At 39.2% G+C, this 14,732-nt stretch overlaps 1 long non-coding RNA gene across 2 annotated transcripts in view; it reads left to right on the top strand.

Moving 5' to 3' along the window:
* Positions 1 to 13,356, top strand: part of LOC308197496 — a 59,518-nt gene extending 46,162 nt beyond the window's left edge. The window contains exons 7-9 of one of the 2 annotated variants that reach the window (XR_013952988.1): positions 9,659 to 9,735; positions 11,567 to 11,887; positions 13,001 to 13,356. This is a non-coding gene — a long non-coding RNA (uncharacterized lncRNA). Of the gene's footprint in view, positions 1 to 9,658; positions 9,736 to 11,566 lie in introns of both variants that reach the window. The other variant, XR_013952987.1, reaches the window with a different exon arrangement.
* Positions 13,357 to 14,732: the final 1,376 nt, after the last annotated feature.

Raw genomic sequence — 14,732 nt, 5'->3', positions numbered from 1 at the left:
AGAAGCAGGAGAAACACAGAATTATAACAAGACTTGAAGCACCACCAAACTTGAATTGCCTCCATCCACTCACATTGCCAGGCCTGGAATGATCTCCTCAGATTTGCTACCTGGATCGCCCTGGGAGCCTGAAGTACTCTGCTCCCTCTGTAACACCTCCAGCCTTAGCTGAGCTGCAGAGCCTAGCTCCAGCTGTCTCAGCCAGCTGAATTACAAAGCTGCGTTGTGGGATCTGAATATGATTGCACACATGAAGGACTGGAAAAAAATAGTTTCTAGAAATTGATTAGCGCTATTCATGTGGCTCACAAAGTCTGAACAGAAAGCTCCTTTAACACATTTGGTGCCAATTACTAAACATCTCATTATACAACAGGAGAGAGGTGTGTGGAATGAGTTTGGGGAAGGGTGAATAGACTAGATCGTCTTCTCCAGGTCTCTTCCAGCCCTCTTTTCTACCACACTGTGACACAGAATCTGACCCTTGAAAAACGATGGAGCAGCTAGAGAGTAGCATGTGCTTTCATGGGAAGAGACCAACTTCCACCAAAGTACCGGGGAAGATTAATGGTGCCAGAAAAGCTAAGAGCATCTGCTTTAAAAAAATAAGTATTTTTGATGAGGAAAAAGCAGGCCTAGTTCTAGTCATGCAGAAAGTTTTGCGTGACTAATTAAAACATTACTTTAGCTCCAGTCTGACAATATTTGATTTGGTTCTCATTTATTCCTTCAGTTTCTGAGCCTGTGTGCTTTGTAAATCTCAGCTGCAATATAAAGCTACAAGTTTTCGTCATGCTAGCCAACAGGAACTCTAAAAGTCAGAGTGCAAATGAACAGGACCCAAAACACGTTATATTTCTAACACCTTCTTTACAATTATCACAGTGTTTTCCTTTGAAGTTGACCATTCATATGTATAGAAATATGAAGTGTCCATGTTAATCTGCTCACTGTAACCCCTATCCTTTGAAGAGTTAAGATTCAGTCATTTTCTGTATGAAATAATCTTTGTAGCGCAGCCCTCTCAAATCCAGCGCAAAACCTCTGCTCTTCTCTCAATAGCAGCTGCTGATTAGAATCACAGTTCTCATTTCCCAAGCTACATAATCCTGCTAGTTCATTCTTAGACCTACTTTCTTAGCACACTGTATCCATTATACTAGTGTTGTCCCCATTTTTAAGTTTGTGATTTTTCATCGGGCTGATAGCATCATGCTCAGAGACAGTCTCTCTTGCTGTGAAGAGATCTGTTTCTTATAAGGAATTATGTGGCTTCAAGAACGACATGTATCTAACTTAACTGTATTAATTACCTTGTGCTGTGCTTGTAAAGTGATCATAATAATGCTTATCATGATCTTAGTACCATTATCGCTATTTTGCAGATAATGGAAATGAGCTGGAGAAGGGCAAAGCTCAGTGTAGGGCTCTGGAGCAGGCCATGCTGCTTTTATTTTTCCTGGGTCGTTTAAACTGTAAGCAGCTTGGAGGAGGAGCTATCCAAGCAAACTTTGGATGTGTTTGTCTTGTGAATAAGAAAACCTTTCTGTGAAGTTACAGGAGGATTGCCTTAACTGTCAGGCCGTGACTTCTGGAACAGAGGACTCATTCATCACAAAGGCTATTTTGCTACCTGAGGTGACAAACTCCCCCTGCTTGTCAGTTTACTCTTCAAACTGGGACATACAGCTTTTTAACGATGACTTGATTACTCAAATTCCATCATCAGTTGAACGTCACAGTAGATTTTCCTCTTCAGATGCTGTAAGCAAAATTTTTCTCCCCAGTTTGTCAAGACATATCCTTTAATGCATTCAGCCTCCAAAAAGGTTGCTTTCTGGGACTTCGCATAGAAAAGACCATCCAAAGGATATAGTTTTCTTCAAATTGCACCCAACACACACATGTATCTCAATGATATATGCATTGAGATGATTCCTTCCATTCATCATGCTTTACAGTAGTAGAGATAGGTGGCTCACAGTGCTCACAGAATGATTAGTATTGGACAAAGTAACTGGACAAAGTATGCACTCTGCAGAAAGACACAATTTCAATCTAAACTAGTTGAACAGAGCATTGCATTCATCTGCAAAATGTTTGCACTTATAATACACTAGAGGCATTCATGTAATATTTCCCACAAGCAATTCCATAAAGCATGACACTGCAGTTCTCTTCTATGAAAATCCCTCAGGAGTACAATAATCTGATCTCTTCCAAGGGATTCATGGAGTTGTTCTCCTCTGAAGCCCACTATAGCTCCAAGTACTGAATTCTCTAGGACAGGCTGTGCTGAAGACTCCAGATTGATTAGGCTGTTGATGACGCAGGAGGCTTTGCTGCAGTTTGTTTGTTCTGGGATTAGCTAAAATTAGAAGTTGACCCTATGTTCCTGAGCTAATTTGAAGGCAAAAATACATTTTACTGATTCTGTTGATTTTTTTCTGGATATGTGGTCTCTTATGTCAAAACTAAGAAGGTATCTTCCTTGCGTTGTGAGTTAGGTCTTAATGATTTTGAAATGAAGGTGTCTGGGCCAACTGATATACCTATAAGCAAAAACCCTGTGCAGTTTCCAAGGTAAATACTTATGATGCTATGTTGTACACCTAGAGATAATTAAAATTTGACAATTTGAAAGACCAAGAGGATGTCAAAGTCTTGTTTCAAATGCTTGAAAACAGCTGGATAAATTCTATCAGTGCTGACAGGCCTTGGTCTTTTAACAACTCAGCTGTACCAAAAGCAAGGGAAGTTGGAGATTGTTTGCATCTGTGGATGGTCATGATATCTGAAAAACAAATAAAGGGAAGAGAGAATGCTAAATCTTTGATAACAACAGGTGAAGAAGATCTATTATGGATATTACAAAAAGTATCTGAGGTTTAAAATACTGAAATTGAGACCCTGGAAAAGGGTCTGTTTTCACACTTTCAGTTTTGGTTTTCTCAGTGAGCCCCCAGAAAACATATCCAAATCAATGGTTAGTTCTGAAAATGTAAGCTGATTTCAAACTTCTTTGATACCTCTTGCTAGAGACCCTTTAGAAAAAAAAAAATGTAGTAGAAGTGCCTGCACCCTACATCCAAGCATGTGTGTGTGTGTTTTGGGAGTGTGGGGGTGTTGCTGTCTTATTTTGACATGTGAAGCCAGAGGTGAATGAGTATGAGGTATGGCAAAAATAATGTTTCCTCTGTTTGTAGTACCTTTCTTTCCAGATTCTCAGAGACCTTTAGAAAGATTTAACTCCAGACACCAACTGGCCAGGAGATGGTGTTAGTGGTGTGCTATAAACAGACAACATGTGACATAGGAAAGCAAGATGACTTAGTCATATGAAATTTGGTGATCATGTCTCACCCTCACCTGAGTGCTGCTCCATCCCTTGGACCTTCCATTGGCCTGTTCCAATTATTTGCATTATCTATAATGATACTTATTTAGTCTTTTTTTTTTTTTTTGAACACAGCAAGTGAGTAATAATATAAAGGCAAACATAATCTCCTTGAATCACCGGGGATACATTAACTGACTAGTAATGTAGATTATTATCTGGTAATTTACAATAGACTAGATCAAAGCCTATGTCACTCAGGAACAGCAGATGTGAGTGAGAGAAGTCACCCAGACATTTTTGAATTTGGTTCCGAATCTTAATCTCATGGCTAGTAACAGGTAGTTTGGAAAGACGTTCCTCTCCAGGACAACAAATGCTACATGTCCCCTTCCTCTTTCAAATCCCCGCAGGAGCCAACTTAGCTGAGATCTCCAGTTACAGAGTGACCTCAAACCACTCGGTCTCCTTTCCTACCAGCATAATTGATCCATATGCCTTTGCCAGCTCATCTCTCCACTTTCCAGTCTTTATTTTCCTCCTCTAGTTGCAACCCTTACAGTGCATCCAATATGCTGCTAAAACCACATTGTGCGGAGTTGTTACTACGTAATGCCACCTTCTGGGAATGTGGGTTGGCTTCTCATCTTCACACTCCCTTTACTGTTCCTCTCCCACCACCCTTCTGTTCAGTTACTACTCCCATTGAGCTCTGCAAACACTGGTACTTGTGTGGTCTCCTTCGCTTCTTGACTTTGTGCTACTTAAATGCACCTCTGTATAAGGCTCTGTCGGTAAATCTTTCCCTCCAACACTCCCTCATTTTGTGCAGGGTTTCCGTGGTGGTTTTCTCCTTGCTCTTCTGCCTCTGTTCATCTCAGTGTAGGTAAGCCATCAGTGAGGCAAGGCTCTGTGGCCAGGGAGGCAGAAGTTGGTGTTGGGTAGTACGTGGCGATCAGCTATCACAGCTCCTTGGCACCAGGCTTTTGCTGTAATCCCAGGTAATCCATGTGTGGTTTTGCACTTTATCAGCTATTTTAATCACTACCATCCAAAGAGAGAGAAGTAAAGGCTCTTATTTGGCCCGTGTTACTGCACAGTCATAGCCAGCCTGGACCCTTTAGTCTCAGTCCAGCTATGCTCTCACAAAGCGAAGTGAGGAGGCCAGGTACAGCCTGAGTTTTGCTGTTTAGAGGCCATAGAAACTCAAAGGAGAAAGAAGGAAACTGCATCTTGGTATTTCATTGCTTTGCCTTCATCAGAGAGGCTTCTAGGGCTCAGTGTGCACGGAGACCTACCTTGGCCTTCCCTGGTGCATGGTCTGTTCACCTCTCATTTTGCACGGGTGGCACAAGAAGGGGCAGCTCCTCTTGTCCTCTTGTCTCTTATTTGTCTGTCCACATCAAAGTTGGGGCATCCTGAATAGTGCACAATATAGTTATTGTGCAGAGAAATGCCTTCATAATTGTTTCTAAATGCTGTATATTATTATTATATATGTATATTATCTACAATAATTATTATCTTTCAGATTTAATATACCGGACAAAGTGTCCTAGACGGCCTGGGAAAAGAGCCATGAGGATTAAAGGCCACTGAGATCAATCATGCCAATGGTTTATTTATGTGGTTGACTATTGTGACGGTAACAGCTTTTTCTGTTTGGCCAGTATAGTCTAATTTTTATATATATATATATATATTTTTTTTTTTGAAATGACATAGCTAATCTATTCAAAGCTTCATATTTATTGTCCAAAATCTTAATTCTACAGGGACTTGGCACCTAAATATCTTTAAAAAATCTTGATCTAGGTGATTTAGATGGCTAATTCATATTTTTCAAAAGAAATTATTTCGGAGTTGAAATCTAGTGATTTACAAGATTGCAAAACTGATAGTCCTCTTGCCATTATTATTCAGCATGGGAAGCTTCTCCATCTATATTTGCCAAATAAATCTGTTGCACTTTGAGTTTCATGCAAAACAGCTTTTCTGTCTTTCAGAAAGTACTTTTTGCAGTGAAGCTACTTTGCATGCAGTGAGACTGCTTTACAATGAGGCTAACAAGCCCACCATCTATCCTTCAGATTGTTCTTCGTCCTGTAAGTACAGAGAGCCTCCACTATTCCTGAGGGCAATTTCTCAGGGCAGTTGCCCTGAAGGGTACTGGCAGAGAGGGCTATTATGAAAAGCAGTGTTTACTCCAAAGGTAATCTATAACCCTTATGTTATTTTTTAAATGAGAACCAATAGGGAAACAATGCCTCTGTTCCACAGGGAGAATATATCCATAGGATACATCAGTATTTCCATAGAGTCATTATTTCAACTTTCCACCCAAATTCTGTGCAGAATTAATATAGAAATATTACAGTGTTCTTCAGGATGGAAATGTCTGCTTATTCAGTAAATGTCTTTTTAAAGGCTGGTCTTTAAGAAATTGATAAGGTATGAGAGCTTGAGGGACAATTGTGTCCAACAAAGGACAGTTAGCATAGAATTGGATAGTAGTGTATGAAAATGTGGGAAAGCAGAAAAAAAGGCAAGTGTGGTTTGGGTACCTATATATGGAATCATAAGGAAAACAGTGATAGAATTCAGGAAATATTTAATCAGTGGTTTGACCATGTCTACAGCTCAAGCTTGGTAAATAAGTGACTACTCAAGGTAAGGATGCCAGAATGGGAATATTTTTAACAGGCTACTGACTGTTACGTTAAAGGGACCTTGTAGCCTCACGCCTCTTTGAAATTTAATGTTAAGAAATTGCTTGGGTGTCACAGCATCATGTTTTGTTAAAATAGTTTATTAAAACATCTTATTATTTTCACCAGACTGACTGTGAGCTGAGAAATCTGTTGATTACAATTTAATTTAATTGTTACAGGTACCCAATGATAACATTCAGGAGATTACCATCCTCATACCTGTTGTTGCAGTAATGGTGTTTTTCAAACATTGTTTTGGAAAAAAAAAAAACCACACAAAAAAACTAGAGTTATCATCAATATGTAATTATGATAATGAATTATGATGGCCTCAGTTTGCCTTCCTGTGATGCCAACGGAAGATCTTTGTGCCTATCCAAAATAAGATGAGTCTTTAGGTGGCATTTACAGTAATAATAATAATTACACAGTTGTTAGGATAGCATTATTACTTTATAGCCCTTGGACCGATTATTTTAATAGTCCGTGTGCACGGACAATACTTCCCCTTATTTTAGAGAGTAAGGACTATCAGAGTTACCCAAGAAGAGAATGGCTTGAGCTGGAGTATGAGGGGGCACATCTGGCTGTGCAATGGTGAAACTGATGTCCAGTCATCCAAAAATACCAATTTCAGGGCATAGAAGCATTTGTTTTGTTTCACAGGTGTTGAATGTGAAAAATATTTCTGATAAATTGGAAGAAACTCGGGAAATAAAGAACATTTTGCATTAGCTGACTACATATATTAAACTGTGTAAGTGCCTGAGTAACACCACACTTAGGTTTTGCAATTAGAACTTTTCTCATTTTGATTTCTGCATTTTGCTTTTCTTTCAGATCACATACTCATTGAACTTAACATTGTTGGCTGCGTCCATTTAGATATAAATTAATGTGAGAGGTTCTGTTTTTTTTCGATTATATCGATGTTTTGGTTTTTTTTGGTCACCTTTATGGAGTGTATGTGTACATATCTACACAAAAAATACATTTTAATTTTGGAAGATGGAATGAGTCCATTTTTTGTTCATTTCCCTCTTTTTGATGGTGTTTAAAAGCTTACAAGATTGGCATCAACATTGCAGTTGGCTAAATGGTCCCGGTGATACTTCAATCACAGTTAAACAGATTCTGTTGTACAAAAGGCAAAGAAAAGGAAACCATGGAGCTTCGTTTAGGGAAGGTTCTGAAGTATTTGTACAGATGAAGAATTTGGGTGTCAAAGCAAGCTGGATAATTCTGGAATGGTCTGGCAAGCTGTGAGGCAGAAGGGAATTTAGCAGTTGTGTGCAGATCCTGATAGCTCAAGCAATTCCAGTTTTAAAATTGTAGAAAAGGAGTATGGTTTCTTTTAATCATTGTGGAAGGCTCGGAGAGGCAGAGGTGAAGGAGAAAGGGGCAGGCTGGTCAGTTCAGGCACTAATTAGGGTCAAGGTCTGTTGAGGAAGTTAATGAGTTTCTAAATAGCCAACTAGCAGCTGATAGGGAGCGGAAAAATAGTCAGCCTCTGCATCCTGTTTTTATTTCTGCCTTAAAGTGAATGATACCTTTAGCAGAGCTAGACAGGTTCTGTAGTCAAAAGTCTACTAGGAAATATTTGTATCTGGTGTGAAAATTTTTTCTTACACAACATCAGAGAAAATTTGAGAATATTTTTAGCCTGTTGAGATTAGTGATTATTTACGTGAGTATCCTTTGAGTCTTGCTGCAGTGCTCAGGATAGGACGTTTTGACTCATTTTTGCTGTTGTGGTCTCTCTGACCCTGCATTTGGCTGTGCTTCTGAAAGTGTCTGGCATGACTGCTCGTGTTTGCACTTCTCCCCCATCTTTGTATGCCAGATAGCTTTTGCCATCTTCCTGACCTTGCTGGGTAAACATTGCACTAGCACAGCTTTTGCATGGCATTCATTTTTGAAAAATGTCAAAAGGTAAAAGAAATACAAGCAGGTAAGTGAATGAGAGAAAAAAAAAAAATATATATATATATATATAAGATAGGAGGTCAAGTTAGCACAAAGACCAGCAAATTACCATGAAGGGGTGTGGGCTCTTCTTTAGTGTGTGTATGATGCTGAGAAGATATGTTATCCTGAATCAGGACATGGGTACATGCCTGCTGGGATGCGTGTTGGGTTGTGGGTGTAAGTACACCCATTAGCTAAGCACCCACCTGCGGATATCTGAATCAACAGTGCAGCAACAGTGAGGATTTACTCACTGGGGTTCTCCTCTCTAGGAGGGTCTGGTCTTTCCAAACCACTTGCACAGATAACTTGACTATACCAATTTTGTTCCCCACAGGACTGTATGCTACTCATGTCTAATAGATATTTAATAATACGTATGGGCTAAGAAAAATATTTTATCTGCTGTGAGATTCTCTTTCGTTTTCACTGCCTTACCTCCTGATGGATCTTCATCAGGAAAGACCAGTACATTTCTTTCAAGTTTGAAACGTTTGTCATTCCTGTGGTGGCTCGTTTCTGAGTCATGTCTTTTCTAATCACTATAAAAGTAACATTAATATAGCAACAAGCAATTAAAAACCCCAGCGTCTATTCGGCCCACGCTATCAATTGAGTGTGATTCCAGGGCGGTAATTAGCTCTGCAGTGTTTGGAAGTGTGTTGTATCCACCACCTGACTTCCCTATGCTGAATTTCTGCTCCCTGTATTATTCTTATGGAACTGAGCAGGTGTAAAAAGCAAGGCTTAAAATCGCGATGTTTCTTGATTGCACGTCAAGGAGGCCAGGACCTCTCCTGTGGTGTGGTTGCATGTCTCCTGCTCTTCTTGAAACAACCTGCAACTGTGGCTTAGGTTTTATTATCCTACTATTGAAGGCGTTAACTGTTTTCAAAACAAATTGTCTGCCACCTTCCCTTTGAAAACATATCTCTCCCACCTGTAAATCAGAGAGCTGTTAATTCATTTGTAGATTATGCTCTGCTGTTACGTGATAGCAGTTGTTTTGTCATAGATGTAATGGCCTAAGGATACTGCTTTACTTGTGTCATGTTCATCATCCTCTTGTAACTGCTTTTGGTTAATAATCTTCGGCTCAGGAACCTGGTTAGTGGACAAAATGACTCAGTGCCAGCACCTATATGAACTGGCTATCTAAATAGGATATAGCTGACTGTATGGGCATAATTTCATAAATTTCGATATTGTTCCCTTTAAATAAGCAAATGAAAGGGAATTGCCAATGAGTCATGTGTTATTTGCAGGTTATTGCCATCTAGACCCTGGTGCCAAGGAAACTGATTTATGCTCTGTTATTACTGTGTTGTTCTTGCATTGTGCAACAGATCAGTTCCAAACATAAATACATCAAGTAGCCCGTGCATAGGAATAAAACCTGTCACATTTAGGTATACGTACATGCTAGCCACCTTGCAGGGAATCAGAAGTTTCTTTAGATGTTTAATTTTCTGTTGGTAGTACTTTGATGCAATTTTATTTTGTTAATTGTATTGCCTTTTTTTTTTTTCTCATTTGGCTGCTTCACATTTAAGGGCAACTTTCAAGAAGTGACTTGAACAGAACATTTTGGACTTGTTTTGAAACTCACCATGCTCATTGGGGTCTCTTGTATATTTTTCAGCCTTGGGTGTGTTTGACAGTGGCATAAACTTTTGGGAGGACATAATTTCATCTTGACACCAGGATTCTGCGGTCAAGGTATGCTTATTTTTGTATTGGTTATGTTTTTTTTTTTTTAGATGTAGAAGGCTGAGTCACTTATGTTCCATTGTTGAACCTTTCGGTTTTTGTATGGAACATATTCCTGTTTTTTTGTAGTTCCTTGTGTTCAGACTAGGAGCACTCTGAGAATTTGGTGTAGGTGAAAGATCTTTTTCAAAGCCTGTGTGTCCAGTTCAATGATTTTTGCAGTGCTTTGGACCTCTCCTAAGGCTCGCTAGGTGATTTGCAGAATGGTTTCTGTAAAACAACTTCCAAGTTCTTCCAATTCACTTTGAGACTACTCATAATCAAACACCACTACTGGCTTTATCACTTCTCAGACAGTGCTGGTAGCGTTAGTCATTCAGAAGCAGGTCCTGCCATCGGTCTTACAGAAAACTAGGCAGCTACTCATTCAGCATTGCACTGACTGAAAACTTTGGCTTCATATTATCTTAAGGACAGTGTGAAAGACATCATTACATGCAGTTTCTTTTTAGTGGTCTCTAGAGGCTTTTTAATTTCTGCAGTCACTCTGTATAAGCAGTGTTGCAGGGACAAAGAACAGCCCTTGGGCACAGACCAGCAGGGTGATCACAGGCACAGCATACCACCCTGTGTGCCTTTGGCTGCCCTTCAGCCTCCGCCTTGTATTTTTAGCTTGCAGTCTCCTTAGTGGAAGAATTGTCTCTTCTTGCTATATTTGTAGCAGATTGAGCACAGTGGGTGGATCAGGAGTTGCATCCGCTCCTCCTCTGGTCCGTAATAAAAAATAAATTTTCAGAAATGATTCCGTAATTGTGATTAATGAAGACTTTGTTTCCTAACAAGTACATGACAAGGCCTCCTTGTTTAAGGGAATTCGTCTGAGCTGTTGCTGGCATGGATGTCTTTGTCACACAACAGGTGCTTCAAATCACTAATCTCCTGCAGTCCGAGCTGGTATTTATTACCGTTCAATGTCAGATCCTCTTGCTTGGCATAGCAGAGCATACCACACAACCTGCAAGTTGTGCTGGTGAGAATATTTAATCACGTATCAGCAGATTACCTATAATTAGCTCCATCACAGCTAGATCCTTTGAGATCTTCAGTGAGAAGATAACATCTACTCCAAGGACTGAAACAACCCTGCAGGGAAGACCAGCTGCAGGAACCCAGCTGCAAATCTATTTGCTGGAATAGCTTTGAGCTGGTTAAAGCCTTTGATGATCAGTCTGAAGTTGTTTAGAGCTTCATATTTTGAAGTCCAGCTTTGACTTCCTTGAGCTGTTCCAGTGGGTAAATACAAATACATCAGGGCTTTATGCTAGTCCTGTGCATCTATATAAACTCCCCAGTTATTTGCTTTGTAGCGTACGGTCAAGGTTTGCCAATTGGGTTGGGGTTTACCCTGCCCAGCACTAGAAGTCGGTGGTTTGTCTCTATTTTGGTTAGTCACCTGAAGCTAATTTTGTGCTCAGTGCAGAGAAATAGGCTCCTTCAGAGCCTGTTAGGAGCGATGCATCTGAATGTTCGAGTCATCCACTTTAGGATAAGATGAACTCTGCCCTAGAAATGAATGTTTCTTTCCAGTGTGAGGTACAGATATAGATGTCAAAGCTTAGCTGGATGAAACTCACCCAGTATGACCTTCATTCCAGGTCAGCTTTTCCTTAGCCTCTCAGTAATCTCTCAGTATTAGCGAGACTAAGTAGGACTTGGGATGAATTTTCTGTGTTGTAGGGGGCACAGAGAAAGCAGACAGAAAAGCAGAATTTGTCACATAACTTGTATAATTTGTTTGCACCTTTAAGTCCATTCCAGTTTTCTATTATTAATTTTTCAGAACAACACCAAATGATCATCTCCTCTGAGTGCACTAAAGCAACACCTGTACCTCGTAGCCTGTTGGATCCCTTGTAGGTCTAGCACATGGCCAGGGAAAGAGAATCACAGCTCCCCTTGGGCTAGAGCTGTGGTTACAATATTGTGTTTACAATGCATGCAATATCGTCCCAGGTGGTTACCTCCTCTGGGTTAAAAACCCACAATGCTTCTCTTTGTTGCTATTTCAGGCTTTCTCACCTGATTAGCACCAAATGTGTTCTCACTTATCAGAATATCTACTAACCATACCATAGCAGCAAGTGGATTTTCCTGGGCACTGGTATGTAATAATCTAATTTCTTGTAAGGGATACATTTAAAAAGACTTAAAACTGAACCTTCTGATTTGGAGTAAGCTGTGTCTACACGCTTCCCACAACTGACAAAGCTGCATCAGGATCGCTTTTGTGACTTGAAAATCAAAGTGAAATGTGTATCAAAAGTAGGAGGAAGGAGATAGATCTGAGGATGAGAATGATGGTGAAGAACACAAATACAGTCAGGAAAGCTAAACGGATACATATTTGGGGGCTTATATACAAAGCAAAAAGAAAAGATTTCATAATGAAAATGTAAAGAAAATAAAAGGCAAGTTAGAAGTTCACTACTTCACATGGAAAGAGGTCACATAGTAGATGATAAGAAAGTGAAATTATTCAAGACTTTCAAACTTTTTGTGTCCAAAAGTTTAGCAAAATTAATTCTAACTATGTGCTAAGAGCCTAAGTGGGAAAAAAAAAAAACACACAAAAAAAAACACCACAGAAAGAACAGGTTAAATAATATTTTATAGCATTTGTATAAAGAGAACCAGAATCTGAAAAATATGCATTAGAATATTTTATTTACTAGCTAAAGCACTCCCTGAATTGTTATTTGCAGTAGTTATGGAAAATGGAAACACACAACACATTTTGGCCTTCTCAGCATTATTCATGAGTAGATTTCCATCTCCACTGAATGGTGAACAGTGGAACTTAGTTTTTCTTTCCTCTTGTTAATGTATAGATTTCCTTCTTTCTAACATGTAGTTAAAATGTATGATCCATGTGAGCCTGCCATTAAGAGAACTGAAACCATACATGCATAATGAATGAGTTGGAAGTGAATTTCAAGTTTTGCATCTTGGTTCCTCTGAGTAATATATACTGTCACAGGCCTCTTTAGCATCAGTGAGACTCGTCTCCAGAAAGAGGACTGTTCAGCTGAACAAATGCTGAAGGCCAGGTCTTGAACTTATGTCTATATTAACCTATTTATGCTATTTATAAATGCATCGTAGTTGTGTGTATGTGGAATGTGTCTCTATAAAGAGAACAGAGAAAAGTTAGTCTGTGTTGACGGATTTGTCCAAAGATTTCCTAAAGAGAAAACTGAAATGCTTGCCTATTCAGAAATATCATATAGAGCCCTGGAAGATACATTTCAGTGCCTGAACTTCTATCTCAAGATCTCTCTCAAGGTGCACTAAGACAGGGAAGACGTTGCACAACATACAGCATAGCCAAGGCTCCTGGCACACTTTGGAGAAAGAAGACAGGAAGTATTCAAATTACATCTCTCCTGAAACAGAGCAACGTCACTGATAACACAGTGTCAAACCATGAGCTGATTGTCCATCTCCGTAGGGCAGTGTTGCAATATTTCTGAGCTAACATCTTCATTTTCCAGCGAGTGATTGGGTCAAAGTTGTTTGTAATTTGGTATGAAATTAGATTTGAACTACAATAAAAAGTCCCATAAAGTCTAACTTATATAATACTTGGTATCTTTCACGCAAAAATATCTTACTGGCTCTAGTGCAAGGTGTTGTTAAAATGTGTTAAGAACATTTTAGAATTGTTTGGCTCTCAGATCTGACTCAACCATGTTAAGGTTAGTGTATTGAATTAATCTTAAAGCTCTTGTTGTTTGCTGATGAAATAGCCACAATGATATTTCAGCATGGAGATTTGAGAGGTAGAGACTGTAACTTCCAGGAGCTGTTTGAATAGGTGTATTGTGTGAAACTATCTAGCATTGTTGTGCCATCAGTTCCAGTCCAAGCCCTTTGATTTTTACTAAGCTTGAATCATCACCAGTAAAAATAGAAATTTATGAAATACGTGCTGAAAACTAATTTCATGGCATTGCTGCAGTGGTGCTGCTGCAGAAAGTGTCTTTGCCCTCTGGAATTTCATGACATTTCCTTCTTGTTTGCTTTTCCCTCAGTACATTTATTGGTGACAGACTTTTCATCATGATGACTTTGTCTATGTATCTAGAACTTAGTGTTGTGACTCTGAAATAAGGAATAAAACATAAAAGTTAATTTAGAAACTAAACAACTAAAAAAAAAAGAAGACATTTCTTAGATGAAATCTAAAAAAGATTACTGATTAAGCTCATTGAGCATGAACATGTATTGACCAATAAAATGATGAGAGAGTAATGCATTAGAAGGCTGATACAAGATAAAAAGAAATATTTAGATAAAACTGGAATATTAGGTGTTTTAAGGGAAAAGATGTCAACATACTGAAAACACTATTTTTCATAGCCAAATGTTGTTCAAACCCATTATTAATTCTGAGCATTCAAGCCTTGCTTATTTCTCTTGGCTACTAAGCAAAGCAGCTGTGAAGACCACAGAGGCGATGTCCTGGGTGTTTGTTAAACAACTGTCAGTGGATTATACATGTCTCTCTCTTCAAGGAATTAGCATTCAGCAGTCTTAAGGGCCTCTCCAAATAATAGCTAATCGTCTTTCCCAACATCCTACCAGGTAGGAAGGTGTTTTGCCATTTTAGAGATAACAATAATTATAAACGTTAATACTTTCTGACCGTATGGTATCATACGGGAATCATAAATGATTGTATAAAGAAGAGGGTCATTCCCTCATTCATGTCAAAACAGGTGTGTAGAGGTTATGGGCTAAAGGGTGTGTAATGTGTTGCTCGGACAACAGTAGGTACTTCTACAGGAGAAGCGACAGGTGACATCCATCCAACTATCAGCCTGAACTTACTCATGGCAGGTGTTAACACGCCTGTGTCCCATGCAGAAATCTCACAGCTGGCTTCAGTAAACAAACAAGATCATATACATATATTCATATCATCAACTTCTTGATGCATGTAAACA

The sequence above is a fragment of the Anser brachyrhynchus genome (assembly GCF_964034855.1).
Source record: "Anser brachyrhynchus genome assembly, chromosome: 6".
Lineage (NCBI taxonomy): Eukaryota > Metazoa > Chordata > Aves > Anseriformes > Anatidae > Anser > Anser brachyrhynchus.
The sequence above is the reverse complement of the archived record's forward strand: the minus strand, read 5'-3'. Positions and strand labels throughout refer to the sequence as shown.